Source organism: Dryobates pubescens, chromosome 1 (genome assembly GCF_014839835.1).
Source record: "Dryobates pubescens isolate bDryPub1 chromosome 1, bDryPub1.pri, whole genome shotgun sequence".
NCBI classification, from domain to species: Eukaryota; Metazoa; Chordata; class Aves; order Piciformes; family Picidae; genus Dryobates; species Dryobates pubescens.
The window spans coordinates 51,339,297-51,355,601 of NC_071612.1; the positions used below are offsets into that span (position 1 = coordinate 51,339,297).

The 16,305-nt window shown below is 35.3% G+C and overlaps 1 protein-coding gene across 11 annotated transcripts in view; it reads right to left on the bottom strand.

The window, feature by feature from the left end:
* The window catches only part of MARCHF1 (membrane associated ring-CH-type finger 1), a 216,199-nt gene that overhangs the window by 46,047 nt on the left and 153,847 nt on the right, over positions 1-16,305 (bottom strand). The gene's annotated exons all lie outside the window — the stretch shown is intronic.

Consider the following 16,305-nt stretch of genomic DNA (forward strand, 5'->3'; position numbering starts at 1 on the left):
AAAAAAAAATAATAAAAATCAGAAACTGTGTTCAACCCCTTGGTAAATGAATGTATCTGAAGGAGGTCATGGAAATATCTTTCTCAGCACTGAGAACGTATGTTCAGATGCATGAAATATTCATGTAAACAAGACTCATTCTTACCTAGAAGAGGGCTGAACTAGTTACTATTTGTGAAAGTTTGTAAGACTTGAGGCAACGTGAAGACAAAATCCAAAGCTGACCCTTCGCCTGTGCAGCTTAATTTGCAATGTATGCATCACTGTGACAGACACAGATGCATATATGTCCATAAAAGGCTTTCAACTTGATTACAACCCATCTCTCCTCATTTCATTTAAAGAGCTAACAAACTGCCAGTTAAAAAAGGCTGAATTTCCTACTCCACTAACGCACATGTCTAGTCTAGAAATTAGTATTTCCCCAATGATTTGTAGCACAGAACAGTTCCACAATGGCAAAAACAACCCAAAAAACTATGAGGCAATTTGTCAAGAAACATTAAGGAAAAATCACTTCACCATTTTTACATTGAAAAAGCTGCTTTGATATTAACCCAAATGAAGAATAATTTCAACTCTTCTTTTCGTTCCATATGCCTGCCATTTCTCTCTTTCTTCAGACCGTAGGTAGCTTACATTTTTTGTTCCATGCTTCAGCACTATCCATTTTTTGCACTACAAATATCAATATACAGAATTATTTCTAATTTACTTTGCTTTTACTAGCACTAAGTAGCATAACAGATTCTTGCCCTCAAAAACACCCCAACATCACTGAACTGCCGGACCATTCTTTATTTTATTCTACCATACTGGCTAATTGTCAGGACTTAATCACTTTCAGGTTTGTTTGGAAGTTTTTTGGTTTGGTTTGGTTTTTATTGGAAGAATTAAAAAAAAAATAATCTCTTTAAGTTATCCATTCCTTTATTATGTCTTGTCCTCGAGGTTGGCCCCACTTTGAACAGGAAAGTGAATCAGATTATTTCTTCTGACCTGAAATATTTTATAACTCAAATGTTTTTTCTGTGATATATTATCCACTGTAGCTTTGGAAATACATTAATAGTTGCTTACCCATTCTAGACAACATTAAATATATAAAGTTTTGCATGTCTTAATTTACATCCACAGAAAATATACTTTAGCTATTCAGGGTCAACATTCAAAGAAGCTCTGTTTTGACCTCAAAATAATAGAAGTTATGGACCCATGAAATTAATTCCCCTTTTGTGGCTAGAAATCTTGAACAGGGATCACAGCTGAGAAACTTCCTGCTAAAAGCATGCAACCTTTATTCTCCATCACTTGGACTAATGAAATATTTTGTATTTTCTGACAGTGTAGGGAACTCTGGAACTCTAACTGCCTTTCTTTTAACAACTTGTCATGCAAGATTCATTTTCAAAATCTGTTTCCTGCCTAGAGCTCTCTAGGCTTTTTACATGATCCATTCTTCACTGTGGCACAGATCTCCTTTACTTTAGTTACAATAAGCTGCCAACTCTCATTAAGAACTCCTAGCACCCACACTGAAGAGTACCAGCTCATACATTGAATGGTCTAAGGTGAGAGAAAGAGTGCTGCCTCTATAGCTTTGGAAAAATAAACAAATAAATTTAATCATAACTTCTACGATCAGGTATTGCATAGTGATATATCCTATGAACAATATAAATAAAATACCTTACATAAGTTGAAGGTAGGGCTCTTCAATCAAGTTCACACTGAACTTACATGATTATTCAAAGAGGAGAGTAGAAAAGCTATGGCAAAATCTCTTTTGAAATGTGTCTTTAAAGAATGTCTGTGTGCTTCCATTTATAAAGGTTTATGTTTACAAAGTATTCACATTGTTAAGAATAATTGATTCCTTTCCTTACTGTAAGTGAAGAGGAACTATCTTTATTGAAGAATGTTTCTTCTACAAGTTTGCTAAACATCAGTAACAAAGACTGTTTTCCTCACACATTCAATACTAATTTACATTTGAAAGGTTATATCCAAACAAATATTTCTTCAAACATTTATACATATTTTTGTGCATTAGGGTAATGTCTTATCATGTCTTCCCAATCAGATTATTTCAAAGAAAGTAGCATTCACCTTTTACATTTAACTCTTCTCAGAAGGAATTATTTAATGTCTGTAACTAGTTTTCTTGATCTCCCTGACTGGGTTTTCCAAATTCACACATACAGAGTTCAACCCGTTAGCACAATGAAAACAAAATACTCAGAGAAATCTCTTGTTAAAATTCTCAAACTCAGTCCACAAAACAGCAAGACAACTCCTTCCAAGACTCCTTCTGGCCATAAGTACGAGCTTTTCAAGTTGTATGTTGTATTATGCAGTCCACATTGAAATGCCTCTCATTTCCAAACATCCTGTACCACCAATATCTCATCTCTTCTTTGTTTTATATCCCACAAACACTCATCAGGCACTATGATGCACAGAAATCATTTCTTGTAAGTATCTCTGGAATATTAAGAAAAATCAGGAATATTGGAAAAAATGCTACAAACAGGGTAGTGATAAGAAATTACTCAAATAATGCTGTGAACCAGTGAGGCTTTCATTCTAAAAGACAAAAGTGATAGATAAGCTGTTTGCTTTCTGATCTGCAGTAAATATTCATAAGCATGGTTAATGATTTTGAATCTTGGTGAGTAGTAAAGCACATTTTAAACTAACTAATCCATTTGTGTGGTTTCTGTCCTTCAGCTGTCTCTTACTGTGCTCTAGCTCTAACCATCACTCGGGCTGACCCAGATGGCTTCCTAATGGATTGTACTTCATCTTTCTAAAGAAAGCACAACAGCATCATAAACTAATCACAATATCTCAACTCACAGGAGAATCTTAAGCCATGACTTCTGTCATGCACAAGCACTCAATCTACCCTCCAAACAAACCCAAATCTCTGCACAAAACAATTGCACCTACATTTTATTTTCTATGGATATTAGGAAGAAATTCTACACAGAGAGAGTGATTGCCCATTGGAATGTGCTGCCTGGGGAAGTGGTGGAGTCACCATCATTGGAGGTGTTTAGGAAGAGACTTGATAGGATGCTTGGTTGCATGGTTTAGTTGATTAGGTGGTGTTGGATGATAGGTTGGATGTGATGATCTTGAAGGTCTCTTCCAACCTGGTCTATTCTATTCTATTCTATTCTATTCTATTCTATTCTATTCTATTCTTTGCATCCCAGTGGTGCAACCTGCTACTTCACATACCTGCACACAGTCCTCAGGCTGAAATTTTTATCACAATAAAAATGCTCCTAAATGTAAGCACAACACAAGCCAAACAAATGTGGTTTTGTCTGCCCAAGGTACCATTCCACCCAGTACCCTCTCACTGCATCTTCATGGGAGTCTCTTTTCAGCACCTTTTCGCTTCTAGAATTTTGAATAGAAACAGAAATGGCTTTCATTTTACAGCCTGAGGTATCAGATATGTAGATGATCTCAAACAGCATTGTCAGTCACTGGAAATATAAAAAGCAGGAATTACTATTACTAAAACTGATGTGTGGCCTCAATGTACTTATTTCAACACCTTAATATGGAAAAGGAGAAGGAAACCCACAACATTTTCTCTAACTAATGACCAAACCCTCCAATGTCCATAACTAACACATACACACAGAGTGTAATTACTGGGCATCATAATTTTACTGAGAAAACATGGAGTATTTCCAATACCAAGGAAAAGCTGGGTTTAAATTGCCAACACACAGAAGAAAAGTCTGCTGGGAATATTAAACACTGTGATGCAGATGCAACTCTTCATTAAAATAGTAGTGAAATATAAATAACTCAATAAAAATAAAATATCTACAAAATGCATGTAGAATAATATACTGTATGTATTATTCATATATACTGTACTACACACACATATATATACATAAATATAAAGCATTCAAATTGATATGACTATGTATCTATCTATGAAAGTATTTACATGCATAGATATGTAAATGTCTTCCTAGTTATCTGCTGCTGAGTATGGACAGAGCCAAGATAACACTGTCTCACACAGTGTGGTTATTGTTACATTATTCAAGGACTATTTCACAGTTTCTTGTGTTGGAGTCTAAATTATTAAAACAACTACAAGTATATTCATATTTATTTATGACTATTTATACAAAGAAGATAATGACAGTGTGATTACTGACAGGTCACACAATGTGCCTCTTGGCCAGCTTGGAATTTCTCTATGGGAAAGAGGGGTAGAGGGAAATTTGTTGCTGATGTTAGTATCCTAAGAACTTTCAGACTAACTGGTTATTTCTAAACAGCTTTGATGTGGGGAATTTAAGTCCTGGAAGGAACTCAAAGTGGATTTTAGCCCGAAAATAATACTGAGAAAGCAGCACATCATGAATTGACAGCTACCTTTTATTATTCATGGAATTATTTTCTGTGCTGCTACATATGTCACCTATTTTCTTCGTACTGTCAAATATTCAGCATTTAGCTATACAATTCCTCTTATACCACTCGATACCACTCATAACACTGAATCACAAAATATAAAATTATTGGTAGTCAAGTCTGTCTTTGAAAGGTAAGAAAATTTATCTCCCTTCTTTATAAACAAATAAATTACCTTTCTAATAAATTTAAGCTTCACTAGGAAGTTCAACATTCTTGTCCCTAGGCAAAAAGCCTGTGGAGAAAGTAAATCTAAACAGACTAAAGGTGTCTGTTGTAGAGCACAGCTATGCTAAGCCAGCTAATTTTCAAAAACAAAGCTGCTGAGGATGCTTGAGCATCTAGAAAGTTTCCGAAGATGCTGAAGCACTTCAAACACACCATTATGGCTGAAACAGACTACATAACCCAGTCTGAAATGAAAAAGTTAGCTTTATCACCCTAAAGGTTGCATTTTCCATATTTTTATGTGTGCAGAAAAGTACATAGCAATGATCAAGGAATCTCCTAACTAGCTGTTGGCTAACCTTGTGCAAGAACAATGTAGAGGTGACTTGTCATGTGCCTTGTTACTTATCTTGCAACTAAGATGTCTTTCGTGGACCGGTTTGCGGCACATAAGACCACAAAAATCCCATATTGGTACTTTCACTGCAATAAGGTTTGTATGACACATTTTAGATAGTTATTTCCTTCTTCAACAATTTTTCCTCTGAGCAGAAACCTACAATACCACAAATTGCTTGGCACAGCCATATTACTTAAAGCTGCTTTCTGCACTGGTATCTCCAGAGGGCTATATTCCTTCTGTATCTTATACTGTCTTACTCCATATCACTCTCACTAGGCTCAGTATGGCTTTTTTTTTTTCAGTGCAAGCTGCTAATAAGCATGATATATATATCAAAATCTGATCCACCATCCTTTCAAGTTGAAAATGCTAATTGCAATTTAATGAGGCTCAGAGTAATTTCCATCATGTACCAGGATGAGTCAACAGCATGCTTGCTGTCTCAGTAAGGGTTTCACAGTGATGCTTCTACATGCAATTATACAGACAACTTCCATTTTACAGCATTTGGTTACTTTCTCTGTATTGCACAGATGTGCAAGGTCAGGTTTTTTTTTCTATTTTTTTTTAAAACAGGAATAAAAGGCCATTGCATTAAAAAAAAATAAAAACAAAACATCAAAACCCCAAACAAACAAAATAAAACACCCACCAGGAATCAACCAACCAAACCAAACCAACAAAGCAGCACTAAATCAGCTTTGAAACACAGCACAAGTATGCACAGAACATGGCCAGAAAATAGTGCATGCTAAACACCAACCTGATATAGGTGTAATTAATTTAATAATTGACAGAGAGAGACAGATTTTACTTTGTTGTGCTACACTTAGCATGTTAGCACAAAAGTTACTTGAAATTCTTGCCAAAATAGCAGCCAAAATAATACAATAAAACAGCCACAAAATTGAAAATAAACTGAAAACGGATCAGTATACAGACATCATCTGTTACATAGCTGCATTTGACAAATCATAAGATATGAAGCTAGCCAGAAGCTTTGATTAGAAAATTATTTCTGGCAAAGTCCAATACTAATGAGAACACACTTTCAAAAACAAATCTGAAAATAAAACAGGCCAGGATTTCAGAAAATCAACATACAAGAGTGATACAGAGTCTTATAACAAAGAAGCAGTCACAGCAGTCAAAGGGCCTCGCTCATGAGTACCTTCTGCTTTCCAGGAGCAAAGTGAACTTGTTTCTCCTGCATTTAAGATATACCAAACACATATGCTGCTCAGGATAGACTTGGGCAATAAGCAGCACACTGTTGGGTACCAGTGGGTCTTTCTGCCTCCTTGATCTTGGGCAAAACAGCACATTGCACCTATGGGCAAGGGCAGTTTTCAAATGGCGTTACCCATCAGAAACAACGAACACCAATACCCTAGCCAGTCTCTAGCTTAACCTACTCTAACAAAACACAGTTTCACATGAGTGGTTTCATATTTTAAATAGATGTGAAATTTCCATACACTCCTCATTTCACTCAAGGAACTAATTATCTGACTGACAATGTCAGGATTACTTTTTCAACCTAAAGGTTTAATTTATCCCTTTGCTTGCTTTACCCTTAAGAAAAATTACACACATTTAATCCAAGGTTGTTCTCTATGATTAGGTATTCTAAATCACTCCTAGTATGCAAAAATACACATCAAAACCAACAATCTGTCCTTGTCGACTCAGGAACTGCTTGGTGAACACCCTGCAACAAGCATAGCCCTGCATGAAGAATCTCTGCTGTAATTAGCTTCCTTTGCTCTTTGATTTATACCTTGGGGACATAAAACAAGCCCCCAAAACTCACCACCACCACCACTAAAAAAACAACCAACCAACAACAACCACCAAACCCACAAAACAAACGACGACAAGAAAAAACAGGCTACCGAAATGTTACTTCCCAGCAGTACTTTTCTAACAAAAGTGATGCCTGTCTTTATCCAAAGCTGACCATATCGTTACAAATTAAAAGCTTCAAAGGTAAATACTGGTCAAATGAAAGTTGTCTTTACCTTCTTATTAAAATGTCACTGGGAAAAAGCATAGGAATACTGTAATTTAAAAATCATTAAGCTCCTAGTCTGTACACTAATGACACACCTTGAGAGGATCAAGATGAATGGAATACTGTTCACAAATTAATTACATGAAAAAATACAGAGGGATAATATTAATTACAATTGAAGAAAATAAACATGGGCAAAAAAAAAAATAATATGTAAAACCAGCAAAGAAAAGGGGGGGGAGGCGGGGAATGTAAACACAAAGGAAAAAAGATGGAATCAAAAATGAACCTGAGAAAATGTTTTCCCTGTTGTGTCATAATATGCAACCACATAAACCCCACAATTATTCCTATGCCTATAAGCATTTAACAGAGGTACTTCTTTTGAGTCAAGAGAGTAACCTACAGACAGTTTTTCACCCAAGAACTGTGCACATATTGTCACTCAATACAAGACTCTATCTTTTCTGATACACAGATTTACTTCTTACACTTAGAAACAAATCTTGGCCTCCAAACACCTTATTAATGTTTTTGTATTCCACTGCTACTTGCCAAGATATTTCTCTTCAGCAAAAGTAAAGAGCTGTTTATTGTTATTATTGTATCAATGTCTAACTACAGCCTGCCTGCCTTTAACATCTCACTACATTAATCAGAGCACTTCAGTTATAACAGGTAGCAATATAATTTATGATAGATTTCCACATGTCAAAACCACCTTCTGCTCCTTGGTTGCTAATGTCTAAATTACCTGGTAATTATAAACAACCTGCACAATTTCACTAACACTCAATTAACATTAATTTATTACTGGAGACTTGCTATGGGAGGTTTTGTGTTTGGGTGTTGTTTATAAAGATACCTTACCTTGGAAAATGGAAACGACTCTTTTGATACTTTTTTTTATTTCTTGACATTATTCAGCTTTATAAAACAAAGCCAAGCACCCATTCTTTCTTTATTTATTAAATAAAATAAATGCAACAGCCTACATTCCTTACTTTGACAATCTGTTTTGACTGTCAGTTCAGCTTTGTTTTATTACTTCTCCATAGGTGTTGACAAATATATCACTGTACGTCTCTTGGTTTCAAGTAAGGGATAAACCAACTATTTAATTATCACTTATTTTCACACTGCGTTACCCTCCTTAAATGGCTTTGACACAGAGCAAGAAAGTGAAATAGAATCCTCCTCGTTATCAAAGTACAATTTTGTCTCTGTCCTACGATGAGTAGAAATATAAGAAAGCAGATTTCACAGCGACACTCTTGCATCAAATGGTCCTATGATTTACATGTTACTGTAATGTACAGATACTGTATTTAAGCATTTAGATCCTTAAAAAATAAAGACCTGTTTTTTCATTGTCTTGCACAGCATGGTACAACTTTAGTACACTATCCAGTGTATTTGTTTTCTAAAGCTCTCAGTACAGCATGAAACTTTGTTTATCCATAAGACTCTCAGTGAGTCTGATATCTGCAATATTTCAGGACATCAAGGTTCATGATCTAGTTGGGTTTTTTTCTCTATTTACTTTCTGAAATATGTAGCATACTCTTTAGAGGAAGGATGACATAGAAATTACAATAAAATGAGGATTATTCTTAGAACATGCAAGCCTATTATTGCTATATATTCACTTATTCATTCAGGGGATGTGGAAACTATTACACAAAAGGTGGGGTCTTTTGTTTGATTAGAGCTTTGTCTTTTTGGTGTTTTGGTTGGTTGAGTGGGGTTTTGTTTTGTTTTCTCACCTAGTCTTTTTTTCTCACTACTCACCCTAGTGTTTAATTGAAAAGGTTAAATTTTGATCTTATTTTCCACTTAAAATAATGCAAGTAAAAAAAAGTGTGGAACACACTATACATTTATTTCCTGGCAGACTTACCCAGCAAGACATACATATTCATGCAGTAGCCTTCTACAGGCCTTTTACTCCCAGACATGACCTTCATATTCAGTAGTAAAGATTTGTAGAGGTTACCATGTACAACACCCCTGCTTAATGCAGAGGGGTTTGTACTAGACGGCCTTTGGAGGTCCCTTCTGACATAAACCATTTTATGATCCATTCTATGATTCTATGAACATACCTTTTAGTGACTACTCCTACTTAGCCAATTTTGTGTGAACAACAGAAATCTTTCATAAAGAAAGAGGTACATCAACAGTGAAAGTAGAGGAAGTTTGGGGAAAACAAATATTGAGGGGTCTGCCTTGGGGAAGACAAAATCTACCCTAGCTTAGGTAAGTGAAGATTTTACCACTGAAAGCACAATTTATAATTTTATTTGTGACCAATAAATTAATGAACAGAAAAATAAAATCAAAACACACGATCTGGATCTGCCAGGATATCTGATTAGCTGCAACACAAAGACATTGTAGACAGTTGTTAATTCCTCCCAATTAGACCTTCATGCCTAATAAAAAAAGTCCTTGGCATAATTAGGACACACAATTATTCAAACTTTCCCAGAGTAGCTATAAATACCTACTTACCAGGATACAGAATTCAGTTATTTTATTCATATCTGTTAATTACTGCACAAAATTTAGACTAACTTGTTGAGAGTAATATCCTGACACTGTAATTGACTCAAGTATTTGCACACAATATTCTATGCATTTATGTGTGTCTGCAAAGTCTCTAGCTGTTAAAAACACCACTGAAATTATCTAGTCTCTTATTCATGAATCATTTTAATTACTGTCTTAGGTACCAGTTAATACCTTATGCTGCAGGGGTTTTTTTTCCAGTACTGCAGGCCACAATGAAGGATGTGTGATTCCATGCTATTCTTTTCTGTGCTTTCTCACTGAGGAATCCTACTTTTATTAATCATGGTGTGTAATGTGAAATAACATTGCACACAAATCACTGTTGCCATTTTCTAAAGAGACACCACATCTCCCCTTATTGCACTACAGTACGTCTTGAGTGCTATGAACACTAGATTTTTAGTCTTTGGTGCACTTCCAGATTTCCAACAGTCCATGCTGGAAAGGATTTCAAGTACAGTTATACTATTTTAAGAACATAAACAATATTCTGCCACTTGTATCTGAAGCATGCATTTAATGATGACTTATGCGGTGTCAACTGGAACCAGGTCTGATGAAGAAATGGCTTATTCATCTCAGGCAATGGTTCACACTTTGCAATATGATGCTCCTCAGCAACATGTTAACATTCAGATTTCTAGGAACCAAGAACCTCACAAACTTGGCAAACGCTGGCTCACACAGTTATAAAAATGCAGATGGTATTTATATGATTCTCTTTAAGGTAAAAAAAACCCATACCTTTAGCTCAAACTGAAGTTTTTCCCCTCATAAAGTAACAATACTCATGACAATTATTGCTATAAGACAAGGAAAACAGGGCTTTCGCAATCTGAAATGCTAGAGCAGGAATTATTCCAGAGAAAAGCCTCAGAGAAAGGATTAAGGATTCAATTTTCAGTCCTGGCTTTTTTATTAAGCATTTAACTGATTACAAATGCTGAGTGACCAAGCAATGACAATGTAAAAGGATTAAATATATTTTTCTTTACTTGATTCCAGAGTTTAGTTTCTCTTAAAATAGCACACGGTCTAATCCACAAAATTTGTCTTTTAACATGGAAGGGCCATAGAAGGCTACCAGAGCTGGAAAAGAGGACAGGTTAGGAAAAATGTTATTAGATCTTCTTTGCTGTTTCCATTTCACAATACAGTATGAAGACATAATTTCAGTATTCCAATTTTGATTTACCTGAGTTCTTTCCAAGTTCAGATGTATGCTTTCTCCCTTCAGGAATAAACTTTTCCTTTTGTACATTTCTGGACAAATCTAATGTTTCTGGAATCAATGATTGACTATTCCTATGTGGTTCCCAGTAGTATTTCAAATATACTTTGAGTGTGTTTCAAATATTTATTCCTGTAGGGAGGTTAATTAACTATGATTCTACCCATTTTTCCAGCTGTAAAGGTCAGTATCCAGATTTAATATAATAAACTGAAATGAAGTTAACCTTTTGCATTCAAAGAAAACAGATGTGCTAAAGCCACTGAACTGTGATATACCCAAGCACTACAGCCCACAACTCAGCTTACTCATCTACATTAGACACAAACTAAGGAGCTAAGGACAAACTGACAGAACTTCTGATTATAGTGTCAATTAGCACAATGAGGAATATGACCTCATACTGTGACTAGATAGAGCAATTTTTCTGGCAATAAAAGATGAACTATAATGCCCAATAACAACAACTTTGATATAGTTTCCTCTTTTAAAATCAGTGTACACACAGTCTAATTGGAAAGGACAGTGAAAGTCCCCTCCCTTTCCTAGTGTAAGCCACAGTCACAACTGCAAACCATTCTAATTCTCTCAGCTTGCACTACTCTTAGATAACAGGAATTGAGAACACTTCCTTCCCTACATTATGCTTCCCAGGGAAATTGGATTAAAATATGCTTAGAGGGCCCAGATAAAAGACAAAAGCTTAAGTGTTAAGCCTTTGTGACGTGAAGTATCTATAAGGTAAAGTATAGTAGCACTTTATAGAAGGAGATACGCATAAGGTAATTGCCTCAGCTCTCCTCACAGAAAACACTGTATTCCTGGAGCCACGCCCTCACTGGCGTATTTTCTCATGCAGCAAGTAATTTGCCACTGCAACTAACTGGAAGGAAAAATAAGTACAGCTGGATTTTCGCACAACTGGATTTTCTTTCCTTCTCAGGTCTGTATATGAGCTGCTCAGTTAGAATCTCCACAATGTAAGGAGAGAGCTTAGGTCACAATTGCAGAAACATTAAGGGACAATTCCAGTTAACGAAAACTTAAAAGAGCCTTGCTGTCAGCCTCTCAGTTCTCACAGTGCAAGTCATCACAATGAGCCCTGAATCAGCTACAGAATCTGAAAGATGAAGGGTAGAAATCCTATGCTGCCTCTGAGATGCTCGGTCAGTAGCAAGAATCTATTATTTCACTTTAAACATAAAAAGAAATTATACCTTTACACACCGTCATCACTTCTGCATTGCACTCCAATCTAAATTCCCATTCTTTAAGTGCCACGGTACATGCAGCTTTGAGCTCCTACTTACATTAGTTTTTCAGTTCAGTTTTATGGTGCACTCCTCTGAGGGCTATAATTGGTACATGTTCTTTCATGGGACAAAACATGTCTTGAAAAAGGAGCAGAGAATGAAAAGCTGTATCTCTTTCAGAAGTACTTAGTGGAATAGGAGATTAGATGTTGGAATATCAGCAACTTCCCTTGCATCCTAAAATAAATGTGTCCTAGCCCCTGTAGCTTGTTTAGCTATTCAATATAGTCAAACATTCACCCAACAATCCATGAAGGTGGTCCTTTTACCAGCAGTGTGTCAGGCATCTAGTTGTGCACTGATCTCCACGGCAACAAGCTTGTATACTTGGCAACTAAAAAAAAAACCCAAGTAAATCAAGGGTAATTTCCTCTCCTCTTTTACTCTCAGGCACTTTAAAAAGGCATTAAAAAAAAAAAAAAAGTGAGAGAGAGAGAGAGAGAAATATAATAAACATTTCATACTATTTTTCATGATGAAAATAACACAAACCAGAATGACCATATAAAAAGGTACCATTTTTAGAGGTATTTATTTCAATGAACCAATTATGACACAAATCATACCTGTCAAATCTAAGTTAGCTTGTGAATTGCTAGCTCATTATGTATGCATTTGCAATGTATTGTAAACTGTCAGTTCTGTTGTAGCAACCACTGCATAGAAAATACACAATGCAGTATATAATAGAGTAGTCAAAGGGAAGGAAACAAAAAAAATACAAACCACCAAACCAAATACACACACACTTGCCTCCCAAAAGTACTTTCCCTTTGTCACACCTTTGCAAATTTGTTTTGTCCACCATGAAAAATAACTTTCTTGTTAACCATTGACTATCTTTTCCTCTATTATTATGGCTCTAAGCTTCCTATGAGACAATTTATCAATTAAACTAACCAAGGCAAGCAAAAATTCTTTTTTGAGGCCTTTCTCTGTATAGTTGGTAAAATAATTGTTGAGTAATAAGTGACATACCCAGGTCTATGTCTCTGCAGCACTTCATATGCTGCTTAGCACCAACAAATAAAACTCAGAAGTAACAAAGTACTGTCAGTCTAGACTGCACATGTATCTATTCAAAACTGCACAGAAAATAACAAATATTAATCCCCATGAAAATGTCTGACATTCATCTATACTCCTTCGGAGCACAGCTTCTTCAAGGTGAAATTTCACATCTTGGCTCATGAAGCAGTTAAAACCTTTTTTATTGCTTTATATTGTTCCAGACTTCAAAAGCTGAGACTCTTGGGTAAATTCTCACATTGTAGGCAGTATGTTTTACGCACTGAATGTACAGCTGTGAAGGAATCCTATAAAAAGCTGAATTTATGTCCTGTGATGAAAGCATGAAGAAATACACCCTCTGGGTGATACCATGTAAAAAGACATGGGCCAAGAAAAAAAAAATTACAATGATCAACAATTTGCCAAAAGCAGTCACAGTAATTCTCTTCCTTCCATCACACACATAAAGAGTGAGAAGTCTGATAGAAAATTTATATGGTCAATAGATGGAATGGCCTCTGCACAAGAAACAACAAAATAAACTGTAACTATTCAACCTAGAAGAGAGTCAACTGAGTTGAAATATGATGAAGTGTTACTAAACAATCCTAAGAGGCATGGCAAATACATTACTTTCCAATCCACCAGTACAAGACCAAGAGAACACCAAATTAAACCGGCTGGTAATAGATTTATAATAAAGAAAACACCCTAAGTGGCTAATGTTTAAAAAGCATATCAGCAGTTTTTAAAAGCTTAGAGAAGATCAAGAGGTGACCAAATATACTTGTAGAAGAAAAGTTTGTTCAATGGGAACATACAAAAAAATTACATCATGGTTAGCAATTCCCTGAACTACAATTTACTAGATGCTGAGAAAATATTCTGAGGAGTCATGCTAACAGCTCACAATCTTAATCTGCCTGTAGCTTTCATAACTAGCCATTGTCAGAGAGAGCATACCAGGCTACAAGAGCTTTTAGTTTGTCTTCATGTGGACCTTATTACGTTAAATGGGACATAAATGGGATAATAATGTGTCTGAAATTTGTCATTTCAAGATGAGGATTAAAAAAAAAAAGAACATTTCACACAACTCCATGGAACTCTTGTATAGTACTATGTATGACAGAATTTTTCTAATTCAGTGCTGGAAGGTAAAGGCAAGATGAAATCATGTGTGATCTGAATCCTAGATGGTTAATTCATCTGTATTTGGGAAAACTCCTGCCGAGTGAAAAATCTATGTATAAAAAATGAATAAATTAAAAGAACTTGAGATACAGTTCTTTGTCTATAGTTTCGTCCACACTTTTTCTTCACCAGTAAGTTCAAGGTAAATGAAACTCTAAGTTCTTATCTCTGCTGAATAAGCTTTTTAAAAATTACCACCATTTATAGGGACAGTAAATTCAGTAACCTAAAATAGCTGCGCAAAACTGCCATATCCTGTACGCAGGGCTACAAATAATAACAAATAAAGTAACTTAGATTATATTTCATTCTGTTTTTAGTATGAAGTTAGTTGGCCCCTTTGTCCTTAATGGAAACAACAGATCTAGGGATCAGCTTTAGTAACAGACTTGGTCATCTTCTGTCATTTAAATTAGCCTTCCGTTTATTAAAAAAAAGGCTTTCAGAAGTTTAGTTTTTTTTCCTTTTAAAACATCGAGCATATTCTTACACAAGATGCTTCACCTCTGACAATGTAATCCTTAGCACTTGATAACAAGATCCATTTCAATTACCAATTAGTAGAAGGGGATGCACAGCAAGTCATAAGAAATTTGAGACTCTATAAACAACTCAAAAGCTCTCATAAACAAATACTCCAGGCATTCTGACTGAGATGGATACCTGAATATCCACACATCCCAGTTTAACCTACTGCTTGCTTAAACTAATTAAAAAAATAAATCTACAGAATGCTCAGTTTCTTAGAAAACAAAAACACAAGGCCACACAGGTTTTATTAAATCTGATATATGATATTTGTTTAGAATGAAAATTTCTTAATTAAATAAAAAAAAAAATTAAGTCAATTAAGAGCTTCATGTCAGCATACCTGTATTAGACTAGTACCAAGAAAAGTATGGCAGCATCTAAGCATCCTTGTAACAATATTTTTATCAGCAGTTTCAAAGGTAGTATCTCCACACATTCTTATTAAGGTACCACTTTGCACAACATTTTCATGCAACTCACATTGTGAAAAAAAAATTACCAGCTATGTAAGATGGCAGACAATAGCCTCTTCCCCTCTGAGGTACCAAACTCAGAAACTAAATCCCCCAGACTAATTCTAAATTCACAGTGTGCCATGTAGCTAAAGATATTTATAGCAGCAAGGCTTATTCAGCAAGCCACTCCAGGAACTGTAAGGAATGTCTACATATCTGCATACAGAAACTAGTGTATAGCAGACTAGTAACTCCTTCCTTTCATAATGCTCTTAACTAATCTATCAAAAGTTTCAGCAAAGTTTATTTAAATATTTCATTTTTTTAATGAAGACCTTTGATAACTCATTATCAGACAAGTAAGAAAAAATCTAGTAAAAAAATAGATTGCCAGATACATTTTGAGACATGAAAATATGCTGAATAGTGATGTGGGAATATAGTCTTCATGTTCTATGACTCCTGAGAATAATAATTCTGAAAACTCTGCTGAGTAGATCAGTGCTATTAAAGGTCATTAGACACTACACTAAGTATTATGCATGAAGCTTGAAGGAACTAAATGAACAAGGAAGAAATAAAACCAAGATACAATAAAATTTTAAAAAATGCTGATCTGTATTGTACAGATTTAAAGATTTTAATTCATAGGCTGACAAGCCTCTAAGATGAAAAGAGACTTCAAAGGAAATATCTCAAGAAGGATACACAAGCTCAGTGGCTTTGGGAATGAGAGGAAACTCTGAAAAATATGGATGAATATTAATTATCTCTTAACAGTCTCTTGCCCTCAAGTTTGGTTTTGTTTGGTGAAAAGGGAAGAAGATTTATCCCACATGAGGGAAATAAAGACATTCACATTTTGTTATTGGCAAAATGATAATTTAGCCCAACCATAAAATAAAATCATGCACTCCATACAGTGCATCACATCTCCTCTTCTGGGAACTGAGTCA